We start from the raw sequence: 20,516 nt of genomic DNA on the forward strand, positions 1-20,516 counted from the left end.
TTACCCCAACCAATTGATGTAACTCGAGGATAGACTACATTTTCACTAGTTCAAATGTAGTCCATAAAATCATTCTGAGATTGGGGCACTTCTGATTCCAGCTAATGCTCCTTAATTACAGATTTCGACCTTTATAGCTTTGGTGTTAGAAGCAGCTAAAGGAGATTCCAAAACATTTATTAGATGACATGGCATTTACATCTAAGGTTTGACATTTTGCTGATGAATCCCAGTTCAGATACTTTCCATAAAGAATACCTGAGATCTTTTTGTAGCAGCTTGTAGTGCCTTGATAATAAATTGCATGTCATATAAGAAGATGGTTAACAGAAGGAATTTCAAAGAAATTTTAATTGATATTAAAATGATATAGTTTAAAAAAAATTGTACAAAAGTGAAATCTAGCCTTGTGGATATGGCTAGAATCAAAATGGTATTTAAGAAGGTCTCCTCAGAACAAGCTTGCTGTTTGCTATTTAAAACGGAGTCTAAATTCTATGGAGGTTCAAAATGAGATGGGTAAGTTTTTGGTTAACTAACTAAAATTAAAAAATAGAGAGTCCGTATTAATTTGATTAAGAATGATAAAAGAAGACTTCAAATAATATTATCATTAGTATTTGCTGTGGAACTGATCATGAAGACCTATATTCCTTTGACATTAATCCATCAAAGCAGGACAGTAACCCGTACTTATCAAACCAGCTCCAAAAATGAACATCTATTTTGCCACATCTCTGATTTAGAGGAGGATTTAAATTCTGACCAAATCAAGAAGGCTATAGGTTCACTAAGAAAAGAAAATTCACCTGAACAACAACTTGATCTAGGGGGCCTTTTTTATGCAATGGTTTGCTTAATTACAAAGAAATGTAAAGATTTAACTCTCTGGGCAAACAACAGACTGATGTTTCATTAATTTCGATTATGCCAATTGTTGAAAATGACCCTTTCTGCAGGGTCACCCCCAAACCTTTTGCCTTTTCCCTCCACTTTTTGTGAATCTTTTTGTTGTACTTAGGACACTGAACAGTTTACCACAGCTAACGAGTGCCAAAGTGCACGTGTTTCTCCCCTAAACATGGTAACATTGGTGTACCCATAATTGGCATATTTAATTTACTTGTAAGTCCCTTGTAAAGTGATATACCCTATACCCAGGGCCTGTAAGTTAAATGCTACTAGTGGACCCGCAGCACTGATTGTGCCACCCACTTCAGTAGCCCTCAAACATGTCTCAGGCCTACTTTGCAGATGCTCTGTATGCAGATTCACTGCCACTTTGACTTGACCTTTAAAACCTCTTGCCAGCCTTAAACTCCCCTTTTCTAAAGTAGTGCATAGGGCATGGTGTCATGTAAGTAAAACGCAGGACATGTATTTCTACGTTTTACACGTCCTGGTGATGATAAACTACCAAAGTCATTTTTCCTTACTGTGAGGCCTGCTCCTCTCATAGGCCAGCATTGGAAATTCCTTAATATACTGTTAAGCTGTAATTCGTGATCAGAAAGGAGTAGCTGCATCATGGTTCATATCACAGGCCTGGTAATGATAAATCCTCTTTACTGGTAAAGTCGGATTTATTATTACTATTTTAGAAATGCCAATTTCAGAAATGGGGCATTTCCCTGTTCTCACTGCTCTGTGTGTCTAGCAGCCTGTCCCCATTACACGTCTGGTTTGGGCTGAGTGACAACTACATTTGTGCATTCCCATCAGACACCCCCACTTAACTTCTTCTGCATTTATCTGCATACTGATGGTTCTTCCTGGGCAGGGAGGATGGGAAGGGTTCACACTTACACTTCAAAGGGTACTGGCTTAAGCCCCACACAAAGGGTTTATTATCCCCCACTGATAGTCTGGAGATACCACTGGACTGAAAGGGGGACCTGTGCACTTCAGAGCGATCCTTTGAAGTCATCCCCCACGTTAAAGGCATGTTTTGGGATAGGTACTGTACCTCTGACCCCTTGAAAGTAGTGCAGTACTGGACTTGAAAGGAACTCTGCTGGAGTAAAGACAGCTATGCTGTAAGGGTTGCCACTGTGCCAGGACGGACTGTTCCCAGGAACTGCTGCTCTGCTTTGTTGTGCTGCACTGATGCCTGCTGATCTCTGCCATGCCAAGGAGCAAGGACTAAACCCAGAGTGACTCCAAGGGCTTTCTGACCTGCCCCCTGTTCTCCTTCAGGTGGCAGAGACATTAAAGACCTCGAGCAATCATCTCATCCCCCTGCACCATCCTGAGTGTGCCTGTTGCTGCTGGCATATAAGAGAAGTGGGGTGCTTCATATCAGCCCAGCACAGTCCTGAGTGTGCCTGTTGCCACTGGCACCCCAGAGAAGTGAGCGCGGTGCTTCACTTAGGCCCCCAGCACCATTCGTCCAATCAGAAGAGGAGCAGCACCAGTGCACTGCGAGCACAGCAGGAGCAGCATCCCTTGAGATCTTGATCGCCATATGCCCCCTAGCCCTGCCCTTCTGGACGGCAAACACCTGAACAACCGTGCACTCACCTGCAGAGTACTGAAATGAAGAGATGGACTGAGTCCCGAGGCAAACCAGTTACATTTTATCGCACGTAAAAAATTACTGTAATGGCTCTAAGAGGAGCCCATTTACATCAAGCACTGTTTTAACCTTTACCTTCAAAGAAGCATAACTTGTGATACATTGATACAATTTTTGTTGCTTTGATCTTATTTTATTCACATAAATAAAGCCTCTTATGATAAGTCTGCCTGTTCTGTGCCAAGCTACTGGGGTGGGTAGCACAGGTTATCTTAGGTTTGTAACTAGCCTACCCTGACTAGAGTGGTGGGTTCTGCCTGGTGTAGATGCATACTGTAACCAACCAGAAGCCCCTATTTCTAACATCAATTTACTTGCTGTTAGGTTGGAAATTACCTAAGTTGATTAGCTTTGATCAGACCGGTTTATCAAAGCAGACTATTATCAAATAATGCAAGGACCTTCTTGGATTTACTTTCCCTTGTTGCTGCCATTGCATTGGATGTGAAAAAAAAATTCACCATTAAGTTGGGATTTTTGTCTGGTTCTCTGATATTGTGTGGTTTTGCTACTGAATTCTACAAACTTATTTGATTGCTATATGATAAGCCTAAAATGAGTGTGTTTGTTGATGATATAATATCCCCCCTTTTCTCTTTAAAAAGGGGAACTAGACAAGGACACCCGCTGTACCTGATGTTATCCGTTTTAGCTTTTCAACCTTTCTTTGCTTCATATTAAACAGAATAATAGTATTAATGGATTTATAAATGGAGAATTTGAATTAAAGTTATCTGTACATGCCAATGACTTCCTTTTATGCACCAAGCATCTGATAACCTGCATGTCAGCCTTTTTCCAAAAAGTTGCCCCATTCTCTACCCCTACAGGTTGTAAACGAAATGTCAACATCTCAGAATTGGCACCTTTAAATAAACTTTGCTTCCTATTTATAGATTGTAATCCTGTGTGGAATAGTTCTAAAATAAAAATGTGGGGCATTCAGTTTTCTACTTCTGTTAAACCCTCTTTTAAATTTAGTCTTCAGTGCATTAAAAACAAGATAGATGACTTGCTCACTGAGTGAACTCCATTTCCTCTTTCCTGGTAGTGTACATTAGACACAACTAAGAATATAGGGCCAGATGTAGGAAGCACTTTGCGAGTCGCAAACGGCAAAATTTGCCGTTTGCGACTCGCAAATGCGTGATTCCTATGCAGAAATGCATTTTGCGAGTCGGGACCGACTCGCAAAATGCATTTCCGAATCGCAAATAGGAAGGGGTGTTCCCTTCCTATTTGCGATTCGCAATGGTATGCAATTCCATTTGCGACCGCGTACGCGGTCGCAAATGGAGTCGCAGTTACCATCCACTTTAAGTGGATGGTAACCCATTCGCAAACGGGAAGGGGTCCCCATGGGACCCCTTCCCCTTTGTGAATGGACCCCATATTATTTTTTCAGGGCAGGGAGTGGTCCAAAGGACCACTCCCTGCCCTGAAAATTCCTAAACTAAAGGTTTCGGAATTTTTTGAAATGCAGCTCGTTTTCCTGTGAGGAAAACGGGCTGCACTTCAAAAAAAAAAAAAAACCTTTATTTAAAAGGCAGGTCGCTAACATGGAGGCCTGCTGACGTCAGCAGGCCTCCATGTTAGCGAGTGCCTATACTCGCAATGGGGTCGCAAACTGCGACCCACCTCATAAATATTTATGAGGTGGGTCTTTGCGACCCCATTGCGAGTTGCAGAAGGTGTCTGAGACACCTTTCTGCATGTCAAATTGCGACTTGCAATTTGCGAGTCGCACAGACTCGCAAATTGCAAGTCGCAATTTGATTTTTTCCTACATCTGGCCCATAGTTCTCAATACTATGTATATGATTTCTGTGTTTGTAATTAATTTACCTAAGACTTTTTTCAAATACATCAACTCTTCATTGTTAAACTTTGTGTGGAACCACAAAAGAATTAGAATTGATGTATTTACACTAAAATACTCAAACAGAATCAACGTGAAGTTTCCGATTTCTATTCACAACATATGCTGTTTCTTTCGACAAGTATGGTTCTGGTTAGATGAAGACACATTTTTAAATGTCTCCATTAGTAGGAGAAATCACCTTTCTCTATTAAAGAAACTCATTTTATGTTAAATAAAACCTAAAATCTTTTCTGTGCCTACTTTTAACAATATACATGGAATAATCTCACTGTTTTTCAAAAAGCAAATATTTTCTGTGCATACCTATAGGCATTATCTGGATTCTTGATTTGTAGATATCATTTGACTGTTTGAAACAGCTTTCTGAAAGACCGGATAATTTCTTATGTCTAATACACTAAAGTGGATGTGCACGAAGAAACATAGAAGATTTCTCAAATTCAACTGCTAATCCATTAAACAATATATTTCAATTATTGAAGAAAGTGTCTATGACTCTTATGCTTTTTGCAATTTATATGTATCTAAATGAATACATAATTTGAAGGTTGAGGAACTTCAGAAATTGATTTGAATATTAAATTGTCCATTTCAGTAAGGGCAAACATTTGGTCCAAGCCCTATCTTTAACAAAGACATTGCTCTTTCTTTATATTAGATTGCTTACAATCCTGATGATTTTATCTAAATGTAATAATTCCTTAACAAAAGAATATTGATCATACTTAGAACCTATGACTTATTTGATTCATGTGATCTACAACTGTCCTGTGGTTTCTTGTTTCTGGATCTTAGTTTGAGCATTTATTGTCAGAATTTTTAATACTAATGTTTTTTATTGTCACAATCACCCATGAGGTATCCCTTTTTTGCCCATTACGCTTAAGTTATGCTCCCCACCTGGCCTGCTCCGAGTGGAAAGAAAGGGTAAACGCATGGAGATCGAGGGTGGCTTTCCAATGATAATGGCGGTGAATTAGTATTTACATTTAACATATTTGTGGGAAGACTACTAGGAGCAAAATGCATGAAGCAGCAGTATCGGAGCACTGACGTGAAGTTCTCACGTTCACTCCTATGGATAGAGAGTTCTGGAAAAGGTTGTGACAGATTTGAAAACCTCTGCAGAAATTTTGAAACTCAATGCTATAAATTCCCAATCCTGGAGCGCTGGATGGATCCTTTGCTAGGAAATCACAGTCAAGATCAGAGGCTAGAAATAAGCCAAGAACTTATCTAAGCCTGGTATTCAAATATCGCTGCATGATTTCACTCGATATCAAGTTGCCTTCCAGACTGTTTATGTGGGAAAAAAGAAGCAAGAAACATATAGCCTTTAAAAAAACAAAAAACAAAGACCGAAGTCATCTAGAGAATGATTTGATATTACATGTTTGAACTGTGCAGGTCATTTAGGAAATCACAACCAAAAAGGTAGATTCGTACAACCAAGTGTTTGAGGAATATTTGAGAACTGTCATAAAGTGAAAGAGAAGAATGAAAGTGATTTCCTCTTAACTCTGTAACTGAGCAAAACACAGTTCCAAGGAGAAAACATTAAACCAATTGTGAGAACCCCAGTCATGTTGCTTATTCAAAAAATAAACTGTTATATCTAATCTATGTGAAGAGTAACAAGGTTAAATGAAGGATAACAAACCAAAAACTAGCACGGTGTTTCAAGCTGCCACGTTGACTACTAAAACTAAGATATGTTTTTGAGTTTGCTGGAGAGCGCAAACTATAGATGTTTAAAAGTCTTTGAATCATATTGACAAACTACTTACTATGATAAAGGCTATTTTAAAGTATACTAATGAGTAGTGGGACAAGGTACTAAGGGCCTGATTGGAATTCGGTGGACAGATTGCATCTTCCACTGGACATCTGACGGGGATGATACCGCCACACTGGCTACCTCCCCGCCTGACCCATTAAGAGCTTTCAGCTAGACTGGCGGGCAGAAACCACGGTTTCCACCTGCCAGCCTAGTGTGAAACAGGCTACAGCATTGTCTATGGCTAGTAATCGAGCCAGCGCAATGCTGTAGCCAGCAGGGTGCACCAGCACCCTTGCAATGCTCACTGTCTGCAAAGGAGACAGTGAAAATTGTGACGTGCTGGGCAGGGGGGCCCTGCACTGCCCATGCCAAGCGCATGGGCAGTGCAGGGGCCCCCCTCCGGCACCCTGAACCTGTTCTCTGACAGCCTTTTCATGGCAGTGTTACTTCCATGAAAAGGCTGGTGAAGAACGAGGTCATAATCCACAGGGCAGCGCTGGCCTGGCGGATTAGGATCTCCATCACTGCCAGACCGCCAGGATCTTGGAGCTGGCGGTCAGACCACCAGGGTTGTGATGTGGCGATTGGACCACTGTATAGGCGGTGTTCTAGACCTCCACTGCGAGTGTGGCGGTCACAAGACCGCCACATTCGTAATGAAGCTCTAAGTGTGTTTTTTTCAGAGTGCTTCCTATAACGCTATAAGTAAACTGAGCATACAAGAGTCTTGGAATCAAAGAGAGAAGGAATTCAACTTTCATAAGGCTCAATACCTCGGTCTTCTCTCTGTTTTTGTTCTCGAATCCTAGTCCCCTTTTCCCTTCAATGCCATTCAATAGCACATCCAATTTACCACTCGCTTTGGAAGGGGTAGTTGGGAGAAGTAAGCTTAGTTTGATGCATTGCTCCTGCTGGTCAGCAACTATCAGGTCCGTCAATTGGTAATATTTCAAAATCAAAAGAAAGTGTGCAACTAAATGCAAATATAAGAACTATTGTTGTTGGAAGAACCAGATTTAACTTAATTCTGCAATTTATCACTTCAGAATATTACTTTAGGAAAGCTAATTCCAATAAAGACTAGGTTATCAGTGAAAGGCAAATTGATAGATTCATTGATTGTTATTGTGTTTCAAATCATTACTATCAATTGAAACGATATTATGAAGTTTTCCTATAAAGTGTGGTAGAATGGTATATGTGAGAACCAAAATATTGATTGCGTTAATTTCTCCTCACAAGTGCAGACCTTCAAATGACATCCACTCTGGGCTCTTTTCACTGTCATTTTACCCAAATGGTAGGATTAGTTAATTATATCTGATTTTCACAGTTTAATAGTTAATTTTTCTGTTGATCTTTGTTTTCAATTAATAAAGAATTAATAAAACAAATGTTATGACTCAATCACTTAAAGCTGTTGGGTTGCCCAACACTGCTAGCAAAATCTGCTCAATAGAATAAATGAAGTAACTAGGACTTTTCCTCCAGGTGTTGGGGACTGGGTAATCATTGGTTAGTGCAGGCATGCCTTCAATAAAAACCACACTGCAAGGCATTGATATGTGTTCTGAGTCTTTCTAGTAAAAGCCATGAAAGTGCTCGGCAATAGATCAGCATCTTTGCTGAAAGTTTACTTAGAATTCAGCTTAGAATTCACCTTTTCGATTTGCATCTTCGCTCAGATGTGCATAAAAAACATGAACATCTTAAGGCTGATCATTCTGACACCCTTCTTTCTTTTGGGAATATAATTATGAATGCTGGCCATATGGAATATTACCCACAATAAAGTCCGAACAGAAACACAGTGCCTGCACAGTTCCATTTTATGTAGAAATCACCAAGGACTTTACAGCCGAGATAAATACACTCTTAAAAGGTGAAATGATTTCTGTGAATAATGTCTGGCCCACCGACAGCTTGGCTCAAGCAGCAAATGTTTTCTCATAAAAATGCATGTGGTTCATATGTAACAACACCAAAACAACAATACATATATGAAATAAATATCTGAAACTCCCAGAATAATATTTGTAAGAAAAACAAATTCTAACATTTAAAATTACATACAAATGAAGAACTTCAAATGGCGGCAGCACATTCATTCCAAAACAACAACATTCCATTGATAGCAAAGGCAAAGTTAAAAACCAAAGTTATACCATGAACCAAGGTAGAACGGGAAGTAGCCACCCTCTGCAACTGACTAGCGATGAGCCATGGCTGGGTAAAAGTTGATGATTCTTCCATGACAATTATTTTGCCTTCAGCCTTTGAAACTTGGAGGTTTGACATATTCAGCAGCTTAAAGCTGGCCGCTGTAGGTCAGATGGGGTACAAGAGATAAAATAGTTTTGTTTAGTGGGTTTATTGTATCCTTGAACTATGCACTAAATATCGTAGAACAGGAAAAAACGCTAAAGTTACACCACCAAGGTTGCATCATTTTCATGTACGTTTACCACCATGCCTAAATTCTCGAAATTATATTTTTCCTACATTTCAACATTAAAAAAGTTCTGTAACTTCAGTTTCTTGATGGCAAGTATACAAACTTTCAGGAATGGCTCACGGAACATGGGTCTATGTACTCAACTTAAAGGCGGGCTCCTCAAAACGTCATTTCAACAAATTCTTGCAGCTCAGCGAGTTTGCAGCACACCTTTGGTGATAGCTATCAACTGCATGGTAACATAAAAAAACAGCAAAACATATTTCAAAACTATGCATCTCCTACAGCCCAGTGGAAGGAAGATTTCCCACCTTTTAGTTATAAGTGGTGGACTTCTCAGAACATACTTTTATTGTTTCTGGTAGTAGATGGCAGCAGAAGACCAAGGTTCTATTTCATGTTGGTGGGCAGAAGAGACCAGTAGGAGAGTGCTGAAGAGACCCAAAGACTTCTGTTTCTGAGGCGGTCGTCGGAGGGATCATAACAAAGAGGATCAGGAATGTGCAGTAGTGCCATGTGATTACTGTGTCTTCTGGACCTATGAGAGAGGGTGGAGAGAGTGTCAGGAAATAGGGGCTTAATTTAACCTTTTCCAGACAGAGGACTCTGCATCCCTGTCCGCCCCACTGGTTCTGCGATGGTCTGACAGACCTCAGATTGTCCGTCCTCCTTAAGGTGGATGTTATGATGTACTTTTTTTTCTGTTTGGGCTGCCGGATAAAACCAGGCGGTTGCAAACAGAAAAGAAGAAAAATGCACCTCAAACTCTGGGATCTTGATTTTGAAGAACAAAAAAAAAAGGTTGCTGAGCGGTTTCACAAAACAATGCCACCATTAGATGACCTTTCACTGACTTTAGAGAATCCGCCATGGCGTAGGCTTCTTTGATGGCATAGAGATCTGTGCCAGGCAGGCAGAGGTCTGTAAATATGGTCTACTCTTCGTTCGTCAGGGCAGCAGAATTAATGCCTGCACTTAGCTGGCAGAACGAAGTACAGTCCGCCAACTATTAAAAACACTCTGTAGCCAACTGTATTAAAGGCATTTGTTTTTCCCGAATGCAATGAAGTAAAGTGAGATTGTTGTTCAGAAATGTTTTATTGAATATCTACACTACAAAACACCACCACGCACTACAAATCCTTATAATTTGCAGAGCAGCAGTCATTTTGGAGAATTTTGGAGTAAGAGCAATTTGGAGTAGCAAAGCACAAGTTTTTGCTGTTTCTAAGCATAACTGTTTAAATATCTTGCAGAATGGCCACAGCACAAAGTTCGTCAGTAAGCAAACATATAAAAGAATACCACCAGTGAACAGCCAAGGCTAAGAGCTGAGGAAACCCAGTGAATTGTGATCACTCCTCAACAAGACCACAACCAGACAGTGATCATGCAGATGTGTCCCCGGCCGCATCCTACCTCAGGTTCTGTGATATATTTTATTACAGTCACAGAAGAGAGGAAGGAAGTTAGAGTTATATTTGCCTTTTACAAATCTCATTGTATCTGGCTACAAGTGTTGCACTGCTTAGATGTGTGGTGTCAGGAGCTAGGTATCTTAAATGGATTTTACACTGCCCCATTACGTAGGCCTGTATTGTTTCTATGTTTCTCTTGAGGGGACAAATGGGACATTGGGGAGGAAAAACTAGCTCCAGATGTATGATTCCATTTTTACTCCTGTCCTAAGCACCTGCAGGGCTCAGCTTTGGCGATCTTCTCTTGGACGGGAAGGGGAATGGCTCACCTTGTACAGCTGGGGGTCCAAGTATTGTCAAAGACATCTGTGGTTTTACCCTTGTTGTCAATGAGACACTCGCAATGGATGTATGACCGAACAACGCATGCATTTACAGCGCATGTTTTTAAAACGCGGGCATTACTACGCATTGATCACTGCCATGCACTCCATTACCACGCATGTCATTAGAACTAACACTCATAAGGGTACACTATAAGTAACTTTACCAAGCATACATTTACACGCATACCAGTACTACGCAAACATTTACCAAGTATTCGTATGGTTTACTGTTGTATGTTGCTAAATTAAATTAAAAAAATTAAACACTTCAGACTTTTTAAACATAAAGGTGAACACGCCTCTGACATGTATTCCATTTTGAAGAAATTTTAATTTTCAATGTAGAAAATCACCACAAAAGTAAAACGTATGTTGATAAATAAGGAAACACCGTAGCAGTAAATTAAACATATCAGTAGAATGTAACATCACATTTGAAATTTATTATGTACCATAAGAATCTTCGTCTTTCCTCTATTTCACTGATCGCTGTTCTCCCCAACCAAAATGTCTGACAAGTGCTGTGAAGAAGGTCAAAATGTATTTTTAAAGCTTACAAAATATATATGTATTTAGCCCCTCATTACAACCCTGACAGTCTTCAGACCGCCAGGGTCGTAGTTGCGGTCTGACCACTGCCAAAGTGGTGGTACGACCGCTTTGGCAGCAGTCAGACTGCCACATTATGACCGTGGCGGTTGGGCCACGGTCAGACCGCCAGCACCACCAGTTTCCCTCCACTTGGCATGGGAAGTGCAGGGGCTACCATGGACAGCCCCGCAATGGGTGCTGTTGCCGCTGGCTCAATGATGAGCCGGCATCAATATAGCGGGCTGCACTGGCAGCAATCTGACGGATGGAGTTTGGTGGGCGGTTTTTCCACCCGCCAAACTCATAATGACCCCATTAGTCACTGTTTAACTCAGAAAAAAACACAGTTACCAAAACATATTTTAGTTAAAATTATCATTGACCTACAAAAACAATTTATATATATATATATATATATATATATATATATATATATATATGTGTGTGTGTGTATATATATATATATATATATATATATATGTGTGTATATATGTGTGTATATATATATATATATAACAGTCCACCATTTTGTCTCCAGTGGTACACTGCTACCTGAAGTGACCACACACGACACTGAGAGCTGAGAGAGGAAACATAGACAACAATTGAAACACTGTCACCTATCGTCGCACGTCGTATGTAGAACAAACGTATACACAACCTAAAAAAATTGTCTGATTGCAAATTATTTTTTTATAGTGAACTTTGTTTATAATATGCAGAGCTTATTGAAAATAAGAGGAGGTATTACTGTTTACAGAAAATCAACCTCTTGTTAGAAATCAGATAAACAAAAAATAATTATTTAATATTATATAATGAAATGAAAAAAGTACACATTTTCATAAATGAATTACCAAGTATAATTTGTTTTGAAAATTCGAGATTAGTATTACTGTTAAAGGAGAAAATGGTAAACATTAAAAGGGTGGTGCTTGACAGTGAGTGCCTGGGCAAAATTACTATTCTAACTCCGCTGTGTACTTACCTCAGGGAAGATGCTGGACAGTTGCTAGAAGGCAAAATTGCTATTCTTACTCCACTGGGTACTTACCTCAGGGAAGGTGCTGGACAGTGACGGGGGCAAAATTACTATTCTAATTCTGCTGGGTACTTACCTCAGGGAAGGTGCTTGACAGTGACTGGGGCAAAATAAAATACTATTCTAACTCTGCCGGGTACTTACCTCAGGGAAGGTGCTAGACAGCAAGAGGGGGCAAAATTACTATTCTGACTCCGCCGAGTACTTACCTCAGGGAAGGTGTTGGACCGTGACAGGGGGGCAAAATTACTATTCTAATTGTGCCAGGTACTTACCTCAGGGAAGGTGCTGGACACTGAACAGGGGCGAAATTACTGTTCTAACTTCACCGGGTACTTACCTCAGGGAAGGTGCTGGACAGTGACTGGTGGGCACAATTACTATTTTTACTCCGCTGGGGACTTAGGGAATGTGCTGGACAGTACGGGGGGGGGTAAATTACTATTCTAAATCTGCCCAGTATTCACCTCAGGGAAGGTGCTGGTCAGTAACTAGGGGGACAACTCTCTATGCTAACTCCACTAGGTACATACCTCAGGTTAGGTGCTGGATAGTAAAAGAGGAGAAAATTAGCAATGTATGTATAACATTTGTGATAAAATCAGTTACAAAAAAAGCATTCTTCTTTTTATAGATCTCTCCATATTTCTCCATCCTAAAACAATACTTTCTGTGGATTAAGAAAAAAAAACTATAAGAAGAACATTTCACAGTGACACATCACTGTATCAGAATACAGAATAATCAAGAAACAAAACAAGTACAAAATTAACTACTATTTGTTTCAGAAATAACTCATTTTTCACCAACAAGAAAAATTAACTGCAATACTAATAAACATTTATTTTTAATAGGCAATATAAATATTTTTCTTTTTTAGCAATAATATTTCTACAAATATCATTTTTTTGTAGAAGAAATAATGGAAAAAAACATTTATAAAAAAATATTTCTACTACTCTATAGGTATCTCACTGAAGAATATTTCCTTTGACTTTAGAAAAAAGACAAACAGGAGGTTTCTCAACAACAGCTTTCAAGATCTAGAAGAATCCAACAAACCAACAACAGGTAGGGGTAAAAAATTGTGGAGCTGATTATGATCTCGGCAGCATTGCTGCCAAGACCACTAATACGGCAGAGGTGAGGCTGCCATCAAGGCATCAGCCTGACCCGTGTCATATTACAATGTTTCCACCAGGCTGACTAGCAGCCTCAGTTCCCTTAGAGAGCCAAGGCCAATGCCATCGCACACGAGCACCCTCAGAATGCGCACTGTATGCATAGCAGACAGTGCACATTCCAAAGGTGCTGGCAGGGGGGCCCCCGCACTGCCCATGACAAAGTTGAGGGCAGAGCAGGGGCCCTCCTGTAACCCCCAGCACTGACTTTCTGCCAGCCTTTTCATGGTTGGGACCCTACCATGGAAAGGATTGCAGAAAGTGAAGTCGTGATCAGCACAGTGGTGCCGAACTCAGCACCGCCATGGCTGACCATGACTTTGACCACCGCCAACCCTTCGGAATCCCTGATCCCAGTAGAGGTGCCCGGCCCCCTGGCAGTCTGATCACCAGGATCATAATCTGGCAGTCGGAACGCGTGGCGTGTTCAGGTCATACCACCACCATGACTGCCAAACTCATCATCAAGCCCTAAGGGCCTGATTATAACATTGGCGGTTCCACTACAGGACAGCCAATGCCCCGGGGAGGACATCACCATCATACCAGCGGTGTCCCCCCAGTCATATTGCAATGTTCCCACTGGGCTAACCTTGCCAATGGCATGGGTTGTGATTTGGCCCCCCTGTGGCCTCTGCCCTGGCTTTCCGCCAGCCTTTCCATGGCAGGGTGACTGCCATGGAAAGGCTGGTGGAAACCTGATTTGTAATCAGCACGGCTGCACTGAGTACAACTCAGACCACCGTCTACCCATTGGGAATTACGTTCCTGTAGATGACTGCCGTCCCCTGGCAGACTCCTGTCTGCCTTCCAGGTTTGTAATGTGGTAGTCGGACTGCCTGGAGTGCGGTGGGCCGACCGTCACCAGAAGTCTGGCAGTCCTCAGACCACCAGACTCACAATGAGGCCCTAAGGGGCTGATTACTAATCTGGCAGTCACAAGACCGCCAGACTCATGGTAGCAGTCAGGCTGCCATAGCTGTGGAAGTCTGAATGCCACACTGTGAGGTTGGTGGGCATACCTGCCAACCTACCACCGTCCGCACCAAGATCCAAGACCCCGACTGGCTGACAGTGATCCTGGTTGTAATTAGCCAGGGCGGCGCTGAACTCAGCATCACCCTGCTGATTACAACCTTGTTTTCTGCCAGCCTTTTCATGTCGATTTCACCACCATGAAATGTCTGGCAGAGAACAAGTGCAGGGTGCCACAGGGGGGCCTCTGAACTGCCCTTGCCTGTGGCATCCCCCTCTCCAGCACCCCTGAAATGCGCACTGTCTGCGGTGCAGGCAGTGCTGTGCAGAGAGCGCGCATTTCAAGGGTGTTTGTGCACCCTGCATGCAGCAGCATTGCCATCGGCTCAATTTTGAGCCGGGAACAATGCTATTGCACCTTTCCCACTAGGCTGACTGGTGGAAGCCTCAGTTTCAGCCAGTCAGCCCAGTGGGAAAGTTGTAATGGGGCCGGTAGAGAGACCATCAGCACTGCAATGGTCTCCTTGTCAGGAGTTTGGCAGACACATGTTTGGGTCCGCCAAACTCCCAAAGTCCCCCTAAATCTTTAGTCAAATATTTCCATTTTCTTTAACAAGGACAAAACAACTATCAAACACAAAAAGATTTATTTTTAGGTAGCTAGCTGATCATTTTTTTTTAAGCTGCAAAAAATTATTAAAAACTAACAATTGACTTCTTTTACCTTTTATCTTTTAGGCAAAGCATATGTTTTAAAAAAAGCATATATAAAATATTTTGTTCTACTTCCGTAGGACTTAAAAAATAACATGCAAGATAATCATGTTCTTCACACAAACCAAACAGACACTATTTCCAACTGAAAAACATCAACCATGCAATCAACCATACAACCTACAGGTAATTAGAAATGATATCACTTTGTTTTCTCCTAGTTATTGTTTTCTTCTTCAACAGGAAATAATAAATATAAAAAAGAAGCACATTTAAAAAAACGAATTATGCTTTCCTTTTCCTTTATAGAGATACACAAATAACAAATATTTGTTTCCTCTAAATTGGAAATGTGACACTGAATAAAAACATAAGATGACTGTAAAGTTTCACAACATTTTTTTTCATTTTCGCAACAGAAATACATTTACTGTAAGGAAAGTTTAACTAAGCCCAGGAGTCACTGGAGGTGTGTAGAATATTTTTCTTCCCAGTGCAAAGGCAGAGAGGATACTCTCGGTGACATTGTAGGGAGGTCCATGGACCACAACCACTCTGCTTCTGTAATTCTGCAACGGGGATTGAAATTAGAGAACATTTGCAACAATTAAAATATCTAGCAGCCACCTCCAATGAACCCTGTGGCTGACTTTTCAGGAAATTGCACAAAACATCTCCATACACGTTGCTAATAATATGCCCACAATCACTAATTTAAGACGTACGATTCAAAGAACAAAACAGGCAATTAGTCCTCACGCAATAACACCAAAATCATTCTCTGACATTAACATCCCTCCTGAACTCACTGACACCTCTATTAATAAACCCTTCCTTCTGCATGATAATGAAGACCCACTGAAACAAATACTAATCTTCTCTACAATGCATAACTCTGTAAAATCTAAAACCATCAACAAAAGTCCTAGGAAAATTATCATTGATTTGAAACGCAAATGATAAATCCAATTACAGTGCTTTATCCTGAAACCTAATTTCAAGGATGATTTATTTCACTTTTCTCAGGCGTATTGGAGAAAAAAATTCAAAAAACATCCTTAGCACAGGATTATGTGACAGACAGTAAACTTCAATACAAATTAAAAAAGCTTACTGCTTTGTTCCTCCTGAATGTGTAGATGACTTCTACACATCAATTATACAATCAGATTATTTGATTCAAAATTAAGAAAAATTGGCACCTCTTCTAAATTACTTTGAGGAAACCTGGAATGGGGATCTGAGCAGGTCGGATCGTGACAGCGAAGGCTCTCTATTGACTGGTGGAACTGCTTCTCTACTTGCTTAGAGGGAGGAGCAAAAACAAATAATGCAATCGAAGAATGGCATATTTATTAAATCTATTGGGAAAAGTCACCCTAACTTCTGTCATTTCTTGGAAATTTTGAAAAAAGAACAACGTTTCCAAGAAATTAGATTGGCTCAGTCCATTTCTGGTAGTCTGAATCCCTGCCGATCTAAAAAAACTAAAAGAATAAGCAAAAAACAACAATTTCCAATAATGGGGACATTAGACTACCTAGAAAATATCGCTTGCATTCTACATCACTAACCCATACATTTTGCATACACAATTGCTTGCCTGTTTTAATCCCCTTTCTACAATTTCTTTTGCCATTTTTAAAACATTTTTCTAAATTTAGAGAATATTAAAATTCCTACCTGCAGAAGTCTTCTTTCTTTAAGTCACTGTGATTTGTCCAGTAATCCTCTCACCATAACTCACAATCAATCATTTTTGAAAATCCCAAGCAACCAAATATAGCATCCATAATTGTGAAATACCTTTGATCAACCAACAATAAAAAAAATCCAGATTTACAAAAAAAGAAATACTTCTGCTGTTATTAGTACAAAAACAACATCCAACTTTGTAAGAAAATAATTGCAGGAAAAAACAACAGCACGCTTGCTTCAAACTGTTGACCTCCTTTAAAATATTCTTTCTCGAGGAAACAAAACCCATCAAAGTAATGTTTCTCAAGCTGTATTAGCAAGAAACAACCCAAACAAAAATAAATACACTTCCAAGATAGAAAAAAACAACTATCACAGTTGCAACAGTCCACGTGATCCATTCCAATCTTTCCGATAATCAGTTATTAAAGAAAAACAGTTGCAAAAAACTTAAAAATTTGTTTTTTATCAAAGTAAGTTTAAATAAAGGTATTCTGTTTATGAAATAAAACACTTTTTTAAAAATCTACTTTAATAAAAAAATAAATCTGTCCCAACATGAGTATATCAAACCTAACTGCATGAGAATGTAAAAGTGGTTAACGCAATTAAAACACATATACATACTCTCTACACTATATAATAACCTCCCCACCTTTCTGCACTGTACATCTATCCACCACACTGTGAAAAAAAAGAAACTGTCAACTGTTTTACCTGACCGCAGCTCTGCTTCCATTCAATCTTGACCGTGACGCTCCACCGACTAAAGAAAGAGACATAAAAACACATACATCAAGGAAAATAGTATAAAGAAAAAATTAACAATTTCCCCCATTGAAACAAATGGAAAACTGTTGGAAAAAGCATTAAAAAGTATTGTAAAATACGTTGTGCTATACTATTAAATATATATTTTTTTTTAAATAACATAATAAACTATTTATTACATTTTTTACTGAATTTTGAAATTATGCCTAATACATAATTTATTTTAAAAAATCATGGTGTCATTATTGTATACACTTTTTTATATTTTTAAGAAATGAAATATTGATAAAAAATATTAGAATACATTTTTTATTGCTTGCATATATTTTATAATTTACATAGATTACTTAATTAGTTATTTTTTAATTATTACTAAAGCATTAAAATTTAATACTTGAGTATCAATACACTTCCCCACTCATTACCCCATATCCTGCCTCTAAATATTTTTTTAACATTTAAATATATATATATATATAAATATATATATATATATGTATATATTCATTTTTTATGTAATACTCAATTATTAAAATGTAATACTTGAGTATTAATACACATCCCCACCCATTACCCCATATCCACTACGTTCCGCCCCTAAATATATATATTTAACATTTTTTAATATATATAAATAAATATGTAGTTATTTCAATTTTAATAATTGAACAATAATACACATCCCACCCATTACCCCTATATCCCTTACATCTTGTCCCTAGCTATGTAGATGTACGTCATCCCAACACAAATTATGATCCACAAATCACTACAGCAGTTCTTCCATGGCAGAAAACCTCTGGCAGTCTGAAAAGCGGCAGTCACCACTCACTTATGTCAGAACACATCACCACAGTGGATAGTTTGAATACCCCACACCTGACACACATCCACTCACCAGACACATCTACTCACAGCACTATATAGCACACCCCTACATGACCCACAATCCTTTTCATCCAGAATGCTATACACATACACCAAGAAGCCAAAATTATAAGATTTAGCTCTTGTACACCATAGGCACACATAAACATTTCACTCAGCACACATCCCACATCAGCACAACTATCACAATATATACATCACTAGCACACACAATCTGCTACAACCGTTTCCAACTCACATCGCAGCACCCACACCTCACCAATTACCCAACACTGCACCCTTACACTCACAACAAACACCCCCACATGAGTATCCTGTCTCAGCACACCTTCAGTGCCAATGTAGTAGGTGCTACAGGTATGTTGACTACTGGGAATGCATAGTACTCCAGTTGCCATTATAAAATATAAAAATATAGCTGATTCTCTCACTCACCAAGGACCCCGCCACCGCCAAAACCAACCTCCATGACGGACTGCAATCCATCGCTAACTGGATGGAGAAGAGCCACCTCAAACTTAACTCAGACAAAACAGAGATCCTCATCCTCGGCTCCAACTGCTTCACATGGGATGACTCCTGGTGGCCAGCCACCCTAGGAACCGCACCAACACCCACCACCCACGCACGCAATCTAGGTTTCATCCTGGATTCATCACTCACCATGACCCAGCAAGTCAATGACGTCTCATCTTCCTGCTTCACCACCAAGATTTTCAGATGGATCCCCACCGAAACAAGAAGGAGTATGACCCACGCCCTCGTCAGCAGCAGACTGGACTACGGAAACGTGCTCTACACAGGAACCACAGCCAAGCTCCAGAAGAAACTACAACGTATACAGAACACCTCCGCACGCCTCATTCTCAACATCCCACGGCACGACCACATCTCAGCTCACCTCAGAGACCTACACTGGCTTCCCGTCACCAAGAGGATCACCTTCAAACTCCTCATCCACACTCACAAAGCTCTTCACAACCCAGGCCCTGCCTACCTCAACGAGCGACTCACCTTCCACACGCCCACACGCCAACTCCGTTCCGCCAACCTTGCCCGCTCTGCCGTCCCTCGCATCCAACGAACTACAGCCAGCAGCAGATCCTTCTCCCACCTCACCGCCAAGACCTGGAACACCCTCCCCCCCACCTACGACAGACCCAGGACCTCCTGACCTTCAGGAAACGCCTCAAGACCTAGTTATTCGAGCAGTAGCAGTCCTTCCCAACCCCCCTTTTTCAGCGCATTGAGACCCTAATGGGTGAGTAGCACGCTTTACAAAAGATTGATTGATTGATCTTGCCTTTTGGATTGTGCATGTAAACATGTTGATTTCCATGACTGCATGTGGAGATGCGCATGTGACTGAGCCACATGTGTTCCTCTACCCAGCCATATATATATTTGTAAGGTGTTGTATCATCCTTTGCAGCTACTGTTCCCAAGTCCAATGATCCAAATAGTGTTTAATGTACCTCTAAGGTGTAATACCATTCCCATTACAATGAATCTGCTCTATGTGCAACATTGGTCCTGACATATTAGTTACAGGGCCAAGTTATCGCGTGTCCTGAAACAGTTGTATACTTCATAAGAAGCAGGCATCCCATTCAGACAAATGATATGGCCAATATAGTACTGTCCATATGTGATTTGAGGAGGTGTCCCCATTGTCAACTCAAAATCATACAATGATGTATGTGAATTTGTAACTTATGGACATCCAACAGTTGGGATCTCATGTTGTGTATTAGCTCCTTACATTTCCTGGCATTACATTGACATGTGGACATGTAACACGTGTCCCAATGCCTTTGTTGTAGATGAGGTAAGTGGCTATGAAGGTTAACCCTTAGACAATGTGCTTTGTCCATGTTAGATATGCTAATGCCATACCTATAAGAGTGCTACATATGGTGTAACCTGCCTACATCATGTCTCAAAGGATACTTGGTGGCTGACAATGTATAGTGGGCTATTCTTGGCTGATGTGTGCTGTTTGGACAGGATTTGGTCTTGGCTCACCTATATTGAGCCACACTCAATAGTTTAGCTGTACTTCCATTTCACATACACCTGTTGTTGTGTGGGATATGTTGTCAGTGAAATAGCAGTCATGTAGGTGCATGTATCACTCGTGTGTACATAGGGTTTCAGTGG

This window comes from Pleurodeles waltl, chromosome 2_1 (genome assembly GCF_031143425.1).
Source record: "Pleurodeles waltl isolate 20211129_DDA chromosome 2_1, aPleWal1.hap1.20221129, whole genome shotgun sequence".
NCBI classification, from domain to species: Eukaryota; Metazoa; Chordata; class Amphibia; order Caudata; family Salamandridae; genus Pleurodeles; species Pleurodeles waltl.